The 12,600-nt window shown below is 39.5% G+C and overlaps 1 protein-coding gene across 1 annotated transcript in view; it reads right to left on the reverse strand.

Moving 5' to 3' along the window:
* Positions 1-12,242: 12,242 nt before the first annotated feature.
* The window catches only part of GPLD1 (glycosylphosphatidylinositol specific phospholipase D1), a 489,207-nt gene continuing 488,849 nt past the window's right edge, over positions 12,243-12,600 (reverse strand). Inside the window, exon 22 of the transcript XR_007508892.1 lies at positions 12,243-12,252. The gene's annotated coding sequence lies outside the window, so the exon portion shown is untranslated. The remainder of the gene's footprint in view (positions 12,253-12,600) is intronic.

A 12,600-nucleotide genomic window follows, 5' to 3' on the forward strand; every position in this document is an offset into this window, starting at 1 on the left:
CAGACAGGATCCATTATATCACAGCAGGGGTCACGCTGGAATCACTTCATCTGTTTTTAAGGTTTGAAAGCCCAGGATGCAGCGGATTTTCAAACAGGCCCATCTGTGTGATATTTCTGGCCACAGATCTCTGGTTTCCCCACCGACGGTGGTAACTAAATCTCTGTGATGTACTCCATGCCACGGGATGGATTATTTGCATTAGGAGTAATCTTCTGGTGACTCTGCAGGTGTCTGTAGCCAGCAGAATGAATTGCAGGGCTGCGCTTAAGCAACTTTGTTTCTGAACACGGTTTCAGCTTGAAAATGATTAAAGTGGGTAGCTGAACTTTTGGAGCTGTAGCCCCTGCCCTGCGCTATAATTATGGCCTAACTTATACACAAAAGGACCAAAGCTGGAGCGGGGCCACTCTTTCTCCATTTTTTTGCTGAGCTTACTGAATAACAAAAACAAAAAAGAAAAAGAAAAAGCCAAACCCAGCCCCTTGCAGGCTTGCTACTGCCTGCTACTCACCTAACTGGAATTTTCTGACAGTAAATTCCAATTCATTTAAAGTTCTGGTTTTAATTCTGTCCGCAGATGATTGTGAGAAATTCACTTTTATAGTTTGGAGGCATTCCACCTGGAAAAAACTAGCTCTGGAAAATGATATTTCCATCTGTTAAAAAAACGGGAGGGAGTGGAGGGGGCAGGGCAGGGAATAAATGATGGTCTATGTAGATTAGGGCCAACATTTTCAAAAACAGGAACTAAAGTTAGCCTTGTGTATTCATACTGAGACACAAATAAATATATAGTGCTTTGGGAAATTGTGCTAAGCCTCTGCTAGCTCTGTCTTCTTGGTTTTTTTAACCTGACCTCATCATTTCAGGCCATAGTCAGCTGCCCAAATGTGGATGAGAGAGAAGCTCGTGCTCATCTTTCTTTGTGACAGTGTTGACCCATGTCGCAGGGATCAGGGCCCGTGTTTCTCTCTTCCTGCGGAGGAATGAAGTGCCAATCCAGGCTAGAGAGCCCACGGATCTGTTCTTGGATAAAGGTTAAATACTCCAGCCTGCCATGATGTTGAACTTCTGTCTGGCTACATTTCCTTTAACAGCAGCTTCCACAGGAAAATTACAAACCCACAAATTTCTGCTTAGTATTTTAATTGTCTACAACACATTGCTGGGAGCTACAGTGAGTTTTGTAATCGGCATATGTAGCTGGTACTGAAAGACCAAAGTAACAGCAAGTCCAACTCAAGCAAGACCACTTAGCGCAAAATTACATTCTGCTAATCCTACTGAAACAACCACATCCACAGTGTCAAGGGACATGGCTATGCTTTCAAACCCTTGTGATCAGAGTACAATTTCTTTCAAAAAGTTATGTGGCTGCAACTTCCCCCCGTTTCTTTCTTTGTTTCTTGCCTAAGAAAGGCATAAGGTACAGTCAATGCTGAGTATTTTTTCCCTTTAAATGTGGGATTTCTGGGGGCTGATGTGAAGACTCTTGCCTTCCTTTCATTCCCATGTACAGCAGAAGAGAAGGCAAGTGCGTGCACCTTCTTGAAATATTTTTCTATCCCTTTAAGGCAGGCCTGGATTTGCTGTAACCTCTTTTTCCTTTCTGGACCGATGTTGAATTATTTTTTGCACAGTTGCTTTTGCTATTGTTTTCCTGCTTTTCATGTCATGTTGTATTTACTGGCTCATGCTTCCCAGCTCTAAAATATCACTAGACAAAAATACCTGCCTCTACCTAAGCCCATCTCTAATTTTTCCCAGGTAAATAGCTTCATGAAGGACTGCAGGGCAGCACAGATGAGAGATGTTCTCACTGAAGTGTGCACAGAGCATGATACCACCTGGGCTGTAACTTCTGGGCAGAGGGACTTATGCACTTCTCCAGTATCTTCTCCAGCAAAACTTCTACAAAACTAACTTTCCTGGGCAAGGATTGAACTTAATGCCTCTATAACGTACTGCACATAATTCAGCTTTGCACAGACGTAGAGGAAGCACAACCGCACTCCATAAACCCTCATCAGATCAGACTCACAACCCACAGGTATGCAGGCACATTAATGGCCCTGCCTTTGCCTGAAAGCTGCTCTCATTCAGGAAGGATGCTTAAAACTTCTCTCAAATTTAAACATATTTTCTCATCTCTGGCCCTCGCAGATGTGGAAACTAACACATAAGAGGAAATCCCGACCCACAGAAGCTCTTTTCACACACCACTTCTAGCTTGAAGGACAATTAATACAGCCTAATTTTTGAGCCTGGGTTTGTAATAACCTTGTGCTGTTGAGCCGAGAGAATTAGTCCTATCCAGGCATCCTCTGAACTTGCATGAAGCATATGTGCTGCAATTTGGTGGTTTTGCTGCTGTTTGCTTTTAGCTGTACCCATTTGGCGTGATCTAACAGTTTGACGTTTTCTCCTAACAGCAGATTTCACAAAGAACTTGCAAGCACTTCCTGACCAACTGAGACCTGAAACTCCGGCGCAGCAGTTTCCCACTGCAGGATAGGATTTTCCCATGGGACCTGCTTCAGCAAGGGCTGGGCTGAAGCATGCGTTGGTCTGCAAAATGAGCGATCTGCTCCTGTACTGTAAGAAGTTCCTTCTCTCAAGGGTTAGGGCGGCTATAGTGCCCTGCCAAACCAGGGTGTTCGGGCTTAAAGTGTTCTTCCTCTCTTTGGAGCTATAAGGGGACAGGTTTAACAAGACAGTGGTCACAAATGTACACACCAGTCGGGGGAGGACGTGTGTGATCAAGGAGAAGGGAAGAAGGGATGAAAAAAAAAAGGAGAAAAGGAGAAAGGGAACCAGAGAGACAGGCATAGATACTACAAATACTGAAGCTCAGCTTCCTTGCACTTGCATAAGGACATAAGGCAGAACAATGTCCCCTCAGCCCAAATTCCTGAAGAAAGATTGTTTTCTGTCAGTCCTCCCTTAAAAATATATACAATGAAGAGGACCTAACATCAGGCAAGCTGTTATTTTACTCCACTGATCATGTCTGATATCCTTCTGGTTCAATCTTCTTATGATTTGCATTGGGTTTGCCCTGTTTTTTCTCTGCAATACGATCTCTGAAGACACCTCACAAAATAGTTGTGGCTTTAAGTTTTTGCATCATCAGAGCATCGTTAGCTGTTCCCCAGAGATTTAGGTAGAAATCTTTTGTCTCTTATTTCCCCTGCATTGTTCTGAGACTTGCAGCAGATGCCAAACAGGCTATCCCACAGACAAAAATGTGTGAAATAGTTTCACTGGTCTAACCTCACAAGGTAATCAAAGAACAAGGAGGGGATAGAGTCAAATAATTCAGCACTGGTGAAATCACCGTAGACAGGGTAAATAAACCAAACCAAACCATTGTCTTTATTTCTACTGTAGCTGGACTAACACCCTAAATACCTCTACACCTGGACAAAATAGGAGTAGCCATACAAACTTTGCAGTTGGAAACTACTTTTTATTATAAGTGCTGCATTTGCTGGAGTGCCATAAATACAAAGCTAGCTGTGTTTTGAGCAGGAACGAGCACTAGCCTATGAATACCAAGTGATCTCAAGATATTTAGTGACTTATGTAATTGATTGCAAGGGGAAAACAGGGCATTTTCCATTTAAAGAGAGGGAATGAATGAAATGGAGAGAGAGATAGCAGTGCGCAGAACAACCAGTTCAGTAAGCTGAGGTGGAAGGGGACTTTGACGTACTAAGTAAACCTCAACCTGGAAAGTTTTCAGAGAACCACTGTCTGTTACTTTGGAAGCAGGAAGGCTTTTTTTATAGTAATAAAGGCTGGACATAGACTGCAACAGAGCCATTGCCACATTGCTACAGCATCCAGCACAAATATAGCTACATTTTACTGGATCCCAAAATTATTTTCAAATTTTTCACTGCACTTGTAATTGGGTCATGGTGATGAAAACAGTTTTTCATATGAGGGGTCGTTATGGCTGGCATAAAATCAAATATTTAGTTATCTGTCTTCCATTATATACTGAAACATATGATATTTATGATGTAATGAAATATTCAGGCTTAATGCTGAGACACTTATATCTTAGCCTCAGAATTCAACGAGCTCCTGAAAATGTACTTTGCATACACAAGATGTATATTTCATATAAAAAGATGCGCACTGAAATATTAATAACATTTCCCTGAACTCTCTACATTGTATTCTGCAGAATATGACATATTTAAATGCACTCATTACATCGTGAGCTTTACCAGCTTCCACCAAAATGAGCTGTATCAGTCAGCTTACTCATGCTGTCCACGGTATGTCATCCTCGTTTCAGCCCATCCCAGGTATTCTGCACCTTCCCCAGTTGCCCAAACGCATGTGCTGATCTCCAAGAAAAAGCTCTGAGAAACAAGGTTCATCCTGTGCCTGTCTCTGAAAGCTACTTTTCCCACCATACATGAACAAATTTTGCCAAAAGTGCTTTTTCTTCTGACAGTAATGCTTGCTGTTCGAGTTTCCTGACAAGCAATGAAGATTTCCCTTTTCTCTTTCATTCAGTTCACTAAAAAAACCCATTGTATTAGTTAACAATGAAAGCATATCAAACCAAGATAAAATGTTTAAGTAGCTCTTAGCCACCACATTATGGCTAAATGACAATAATCCTCTTTCTAATTTATGCAAAAAATGCTTAGTTATCTCACTGAATGAAAAGAGAAGCGGGTCTTTTGTATGTAAAAACACCATAATATGAAGTCCTTGTTTAAGTGAGAAAAGAGAGAACTCCTGCATATCTAAAAATCATTATAAAATTAAGTCATTTTTATGGGAGAAAGATATAAAAATGATGCAGGAACCCTAGAATTCTATTGTACTTTACCTGAACAGACACATTCCTTTTGAATTATTTCTTTGGCAATGTCTCCATAAGTTGATGCCATGATAGATTTTCAATGAATGTTTATTTTTCAAGGAAGTTCCTTTTTTGTCCCTGCAATTGCTGTCATTACATTGCTAATGCAGAAGTTGTTATTAAATCACTTTGAAAAATGGGTTTACTCTCTTTCCAAAACAACTGGGGACACTGTTTCAACATCACTAAAATGTACTCACTTCAGTCGTTTCTCATTACGTTAGTTGAGTCACGGACAATTACAGTTTTGTCCTGGTGTTTTCTGATTTGCCCACAAGATGTTTGACCAAGATGTTCAGAAGTGGTTATTGACCCTAGCTACTCATCAGGAGGCAATTTAGTAGGATCTAATTTGGACACAGTCTAACCACCAGTCCTCTTTGTAACTTAGTTTAGTTGCCTAATTACCCCAGCTATTTTTAAAACTGCTGATCTTCCGGTATTATTACTTGTTTAGTTTCATCTGCTTGTCTCTGTTTATAGAATGAAGTAAAAAGCTTCATCTTCATCTCTGGCATCTTAAATCTATGAATCTCACTCAGAGGTGAAAGAAATGTCTTGGCAAGCTGTTTGTGCAACAGGAACAAATAATTACCTCCAACTTGTTCTTATTTATGGTAATTTTTAATTCTTAAAGTATTACCAACAGGCTGAGATGAAAAACAGCAATACTCTGAAAAGTCGACTTGTAACCTGCAATGTATCTCAGCACAAGAGGCAAAGAGGAAGACCGGTTTGGAATGACAATAGACTGCTAAGTGTTACCACTCCACCATATACAAGCTTCATTACACAGTGAAGGAAGCCAGCTATATTGCATCGTATTACTTGTATATTGAACTATTTTGACAAAGACATTTCATAATAGGGTACACGGTGGCTTGCAGAATACAATACACCAAATGTGTGGTGGCTATATAAATATTTCAGTATGTTCTGCTGCTTTTTATGCGAAGTGCACATTTTCATTAGGTAACATACTTTTTTTTTTTTTTTGAAGTACAGTGTATTGGTTTTACCTCATGATTCTTCCGCTATAGCAGTTTCCAGATTTTATTGTATCATACATATGTTTCAGTACCCAGTGTAGGATCTTACTAAATATTAAGATGCTTATGGAAACCAGATGTATTTTCTGATGGCTTCGTATGGCTGTGTATAGGATCTTGTTCTGTGGGCCTGCAATGGTTGCTGAGATGAAGTGTCAAGGTCAGGCATGATACTAATTACATGCCCTGAAGTTATGCCTTGCTAAAATGGAATGAGCCTTGATCAGCTGAATGCTTTTTATCAATTCCCCAAGACTCCTAACATTTTCCTGCATCTACCATCTTCGAAAAGATCAAGTGTGTTGATGACATCCATTAAAACTCAGACTTGGTCACCCGTTAAAGAAATCGCTCCCAGATGGAGCCCATCCAGGGCTGTAGAACAGAAGCTGCTACACTTTTTATTTTATTCTTTTTAATAGGCCAATACACAATTAATAGATTCTACCCACTGGGAATTTTCAGACTTGCCGTATATCTATTTGTATGTGCCATTTACAGGGCCTCCAACATAGCAGCATATGGGGATAGTCCGTTTTAAACAGGACTATCCCCATACCACCGCACTCGTACAGGCAGTGACTGGTATCACAGACAGAGCTAATGATGTGCCCGTGGCACTGATGGATTAGAGCGGGGGTTAATCTTTGGAATATTTACCTTCCAAACTTACTCATGTTTTTGAGTGCATGCAATAAGAGGACTGCATCTACTGCGAGGAAAATTGCTTTTCATTGATTCTTCCCCCAGTGAGTGACTAGCATGGATCATCCTTTAAAAGCAACTGATACTAATCCCTGTTCTCCTAAATTCTGCTGTTACATTAATTAGCTATGATAACTACAACACTAAAGTGCAGTTATGTATCTCCCTGACCAAATGCAAGAAAAAGAGTTAGCTAGCCATCAGTCTGCAACAACAGAAGCGCTCTGAGGTGCTTAGAGCCAAACGACTCTATTATGAGTCCTAGTGCTGTATTTCTGACTCCCATCTGCAAGCCTCAAGCAAAGAAAGTCTGAAAGCTTGGGCACCACTCTGCCACTTTCTGCTTACCATGACTTTATTAAAAATGCAACCCTGTTTGAATTAGAGTAGATAGATATGTCAGCGGAGTCTCAGGTATCAAAGATGAGCAGTCAATAGAACGGCTGAATGCCAGAATTTCACCCTCTGATTCAAGTACAAGAACATATTTTCCTATTTCATGTGGCTTTAGGCCAGTGTCTATGCACTAACTTAAAGATCCTATTTAGATGTCGTGCCAACAGGATAAGAGCTCTGACCCTGCAGAGTTTTGGAAGAGGGAACTAAGTCAGCTTGCACTACTTTCCCTTCTGGCTTACTTTGGAATAGTTTCCCTCTTTTTCCTCCATTAAAGAGATACATCTCTTTCACTTCTCAGCCTGCAAAGCAATGCCCTTCCCTCTGCTGTGGAAAGGGTAGTACTCCTAGTCAGCCTTACCTCACCTGCCATATCTTGTGTGTAAAAAGTTCTTCGCCATTGTTTTAGGACAGGTTCTCCACTCCCGTTGTAATTAGTGCTAAGGGTCAAAACCCAGCCAGTTATGCTCAAGCCTATAATGACTTTTCTACCTCTAGTTCAATGGCTCAGAGATACTAGCAAAGATAAAGATCCAGATTTGAATTTTCTGTAGGAATCACTGAATTAGCAATGATTCTATTTTTTTTCTGTGCTTCTCAATGAGCTGGATCAGAGGAAACACTCTTGTCTGGAGCATTCCCAATTAATGTGTATTTCCTTACAGAACAGATATCATTATTGTTGTGACACTTATGTTGCGCATTTTTCTGTATTATGTTCAGTTGTAAATGGCCTAAAAAATTGAAAGGACACTTACTTTTTTTTTTTTTTTTTTAAAAGATGAGTTACATTTTAAGAACTCCTGCGTAATATTAATATCCTTAGTAAAGGACAAAGTGGTGAGCCACAGACCTAAGTCACCCTCTAGGGATTTGACTACTTGCCTTTTTTCTTTGCTAAAAATCTGTGCACTTTTCAAACTGAAGGTTACATTAACATTACACAGAGAAAGTCAATTAATTTAACAAATTATCAATTTGTGGAGTTTCTTGAACATGCAGTAACACGCACACAAAGCAGCTCTTTGTGATCCCACAGATGTCCTGTCCTCAGTGCACAGCTTCATTAATCATGTGCTATGCATGTTATTGTCTAAACTGCAGTGCCATTTGAGACAGGGAAAACACTGGGAAAGAAATGTTACTTACTCTTTGCACACCAGTAAAGATTACAAATAAGCAGAGAGCTTAAAAAGACTACCAAGTTAGTGCTGTGAAGATTTCATTTTATTCTTAAAACTGCTGTGATCCACCCAACCAAAATTTCTTTTATGTTGGTTCATATATTTCTAGAGGAAAACTGAGCATACCCAGCACTACATACCCAGTTCATGCAAGAAAAGCTGAAATCTCTAGTTACATCCCAAGAGCGGGAAGGCAAAGGTTTGTCCCTTGGGTTGGGTTATGCCTCTAGGAAATCTAGAAAATGCTACTATAGTTAGTGTGATTCTGTTACAGTGAAGCTGCACAACATGACCTCTACCCCTAGTGCAATACTGGTACAGGCATTGGACTAAATTTTCCCCCTTCCTAAATGGTGAACGAAACTCAGCCAGGCCAGAGTTTCACTACTTCACACAGATTTTTACCATATCCGTATTCCAATGGCCACTGCTGGCTGCCGTCTCCCATTTTCTTATGCTAGATAAACATATAAACAGCTGGCTATACATAAAAATCATGTGTGAGCTATACTTTCAGAGAGCCTTAGTAATCTGATATGAAGTGTGAGGACCCTGTTGACCTAATCCAAGGATATCTGTTGCTTGAGGCTATGACCTTCTCTGCAGCATCAAGCTAGATGTCAGCACTTAAATAGCAGAGAGACTGTGGCTTAAAATGCTTCCCTTCCAACCACATCCCTAGCAGTCACCAGTCATTTGACCCGAATACTTTGAAATGGACTGTTGTCTAATATATCCTGTCAGAAATTCTTCATATAGACTTTCTCAAACGTAATTCACATATTCCATGACTCACAGATTCCATGATTTCTTTGCCTAGTTACCTATAACCACTTAATTTAATGATGGACACAAGTTGACAAATATAGGAAAGGTCACATTTGTATCTCTAAGAAGGAGATGAGGAGTTTACAGTTTGAAGGACAGGCACAATTCAGAGACCACGAGAGCAGAGGATAGCATGTATTTCTTCGACTTGCTGATATATATGTAAATACTCCAAAAAAGCATCTGCCATTAAAAATGTTTGGATTCTTTATACAACAGAGCAAAGAATGGACAAATAAACTAATAAAGTTAGGGTATTACCAAACAAAAATCCCAAGCAAAACTAAGAAAAAGGTCACTAAGAAGGGGTTAAAGAGGGAGAAGTCACAGATGTGGACAGAAAGACCTCTCATTCAACGAAACCATAAAATCAGTCTTATAGATATCCTTAGGGAAGGAATGCTGCAATTAGGATCCTTAATCTGGAAAGGCTTACTTGTTACTTCAATCAAGATGAAAAGTAAGGTCAGAAAGCAAAAAAAGGTTGTTTGAAATCAACTTTTTTGTTGGGCTGGAGCGTGAGGGAGAGTCCTTCAGCCACTTCAGGCTAAACAGTGGAAGCGACTCTGCATCGTCAGTCCAGCCCTCACTTCAGTCTGATGCCTTATCAGGAGTTGACACAAATTCACCAATATTTTGTGCTGCTGATATTCTTACTTATGTACCCTACTGGGTGTGAGCAGCCAAAGAGCGTGACTGTAGTTCATATCCCTGTAACCTCACTAATGATTCATGCATGCCTGACAATGGAGGGGGAAAAGTTAAAACGGGCTTCCAGTCCTGGCGAACAGCTCAGAGCACTGCAAATTGGAGTTTCGGTACCTGTTGTTGAAGAAGCTGTCATGTAACTTCTAGTCCTCCAAGGCATTCAGAAGAACACAAATGAAGCCCCTGCGATAGCTAGATATACAAAGGTCCATCTATAGGAGGCTTCTAGTAAAGCTGTGTGTCTAAACTATAAAAACCAGTCAGGCGATTTTAACACTGCAGCTCCACCAGTACAGGAGGGGTTTGTGCAGATCACAAGGGCCACAAATCCGTGGACTTGTCTCTGGATGCTGCCTTCAACCTGTTGGTGGAGAAGAAGGAGCATGAGTTAAAAACATGTTGCCCGTAGGATCTGTGTAGATCGTAGCAATCAAGAAAGCTACACGTTTCTTCTTTTTCACGGACTGTTAAGGGAATTTTAGCTGAAACCTTTCTTTTCACAAATGTGATATTTGACAAAGAAATCCAGTGTATAGGCTTATTTTACTGCTTACTAAATTAGAACAGATATCGTACCATGAAATTAAATTTAGTAAATGTGAACTGTTTTGTTATAACATATTCAGATCATAGTTGAATTGTCATTTTGAAATATTTAACATTTTGAATATGAGGTCTTTTTTTTAAGGCTAAGAGTTGTAAGTTAGATAACCCAGAAAGAAAATGTTTCCTGTCAGGTCAAGTTAAATTTGGGGGGATGAATTTTTGACCACTGAGCAAATAACGTGTCTTTCCCGTAACTGTGAAAGACTTTTAATTTGCTTTTTAAAAATTTTTTGCATGGCCTTGTATGGAATTTTTTAAAAGTCTTCAGAAAGGAGACAAAGCTGAAACTTAACTACAAGAGAAGTTTGTTCGCAGTTGTTTTTCTTAATACATTGCTCCCATTTTCTCTGTTCTGTTTCCACATAATAATACCACTTGAGAAATGATAGGTAAGAAATAGTGAATATGAAATATGTATTTTTCACACAGTACATTCTCTCTACAGATTACATGGCAAAATGTCTCAATAGAAAATCCACATATAAAAGGGACACAATGCTTCTCCCTCTTATTTTCAAAAACTATAAAGTAAGAATGACTTTTCACACACAAAATTTCACAAAAGTATTTTCATTTCTTACCCAATGAACTGAATGAAATCCTCTAAAACCTATATTCAAGTTCCTTTAACTTCTTAAAATTCATTTGACAACTTCTATTTGTTCGTGTCCCTAAATTACTTTTCAGCTGTCATTTTAGCCACACTGAACACAGGAAATGAATTTCCACGTATTTCAAGCCTCAAACATGCGCATGCAAAACACAAGCCAGCCTGGAACAGTAAACACCTTTCCAATACAGCACCGTGCCCACCTCATACTCACACATTTTTTCCTATGGATTCAGAAGTATAAGATAAAATATTATAGAGCTACAACACAAGGGGGGGGGGGGAAACCCCAAACCAAAACTCCCCAAAACCCTGCATCAAAACCTTTAGTGCTTTAAGTAAATGGGCACCCATTAAGTATAATGTTTCTGAGCTAAATCCTACAGGGAAGAAAATGTTAGGCATTGCTTTGCAATTTGCCAGATGTTTCCAGATTATTTTTCTCTTTCCATCACAGTCAAGTTAATCATTTTCAATAGGCCACCCTGCAATGAAGAGTAAAAGTAACTTCCTTAGACAGCTGCTTTGCATAAAGTGTTTGCTTTCAAGGAATATTGTACAGGCAGGAGATACTGGAAAGTAATAACAGAAAAAAACAGGGGGAGGGAGAATGTGCTCACCCTCCCCCTTAGTATTTCCCCCCCCCCCAAAAAAAACCCCAAAAGATAAAAAGCTTTGTTGAAATATTAGGGGAGGCTAAACCAAAATCCATCGATGACATCAAAAAGCCTACTTGAGCTCGTGTGAAATATTGCCACCTCATTTTCCTTTACAGCAGTTAATAACTGTAGGGATACTGTCTAAACAGGCCTTAACATGTAAATAATGACTAAGTGGTAGGACAGTTCAGAAACAGGATATACAATGAAGGGAGAAAAAAGCACAGGGAGAGTGGCTTAGCTCAGAGCACAGGAACAGACCCAGGTCCGCTTGCTAACTGACTTCTTTTATATTTTTAAATAATTGCATTCATTATCCTCCAAGTGCTTGAAAAAATATTCCATGGCCACAGATTACACATGGAGAGATTTGAGACAACTCAGCTGGCAAACACATTTCTTTCTGGGAAAACCCCCACATACATCAATATAAAAAATGCAGACATAATTCTGGTGTTGAAAACCTCCTCAGTTTTTATTGCATAATTATTGTTTTTAAAGAATCAGGTTTTAAAAGACCCCTTGCCAAAAATATGATTTTATGGTAAAATAATGGGTTTTAAATTAGGCATAGGGAGTCCTCAGTATAACTGAGAATTTTAATGTTCACAATCATCTACTTTTCTAGTGTCTCAGACATCTGCTATATCTTTGGAAAGCTGTCATTATTGTAAGATTTTCATGACTTTATCTACTGAATCCAGCCTTTAAGATCATAGATGTCGTATAGTACTCTGACTTATAAATACCAAAGAACGTTTGCTACATATACAGTAATTGCCATACAGAAGCAAAGACACGTGCACACGTATATATCTAGAGAGACATACGGGACATACATACATAAATGTACTTACACATATACATACTTGGGGGGGTGGCATTAGCTAGTGGACATACAACACATTGGATTCAATTACATCTCTGAATTTGATTATAGTCTCTTCTGTAGACAGATTTTGAA

This window comes from Accipiter gentilis, chromosome 20 (genome assembly GCF_929443795.1).
Source record: "Accipiter gentilis chromosome 20, bAccGen1.1, whole genome shotgun sequence".
Classification (NCBI taxonomy): Eukaryota; Metazoa; Chordata; class Aves; order Accipitriformes; family Accipitridae; genus Astur; species Astur gentilis.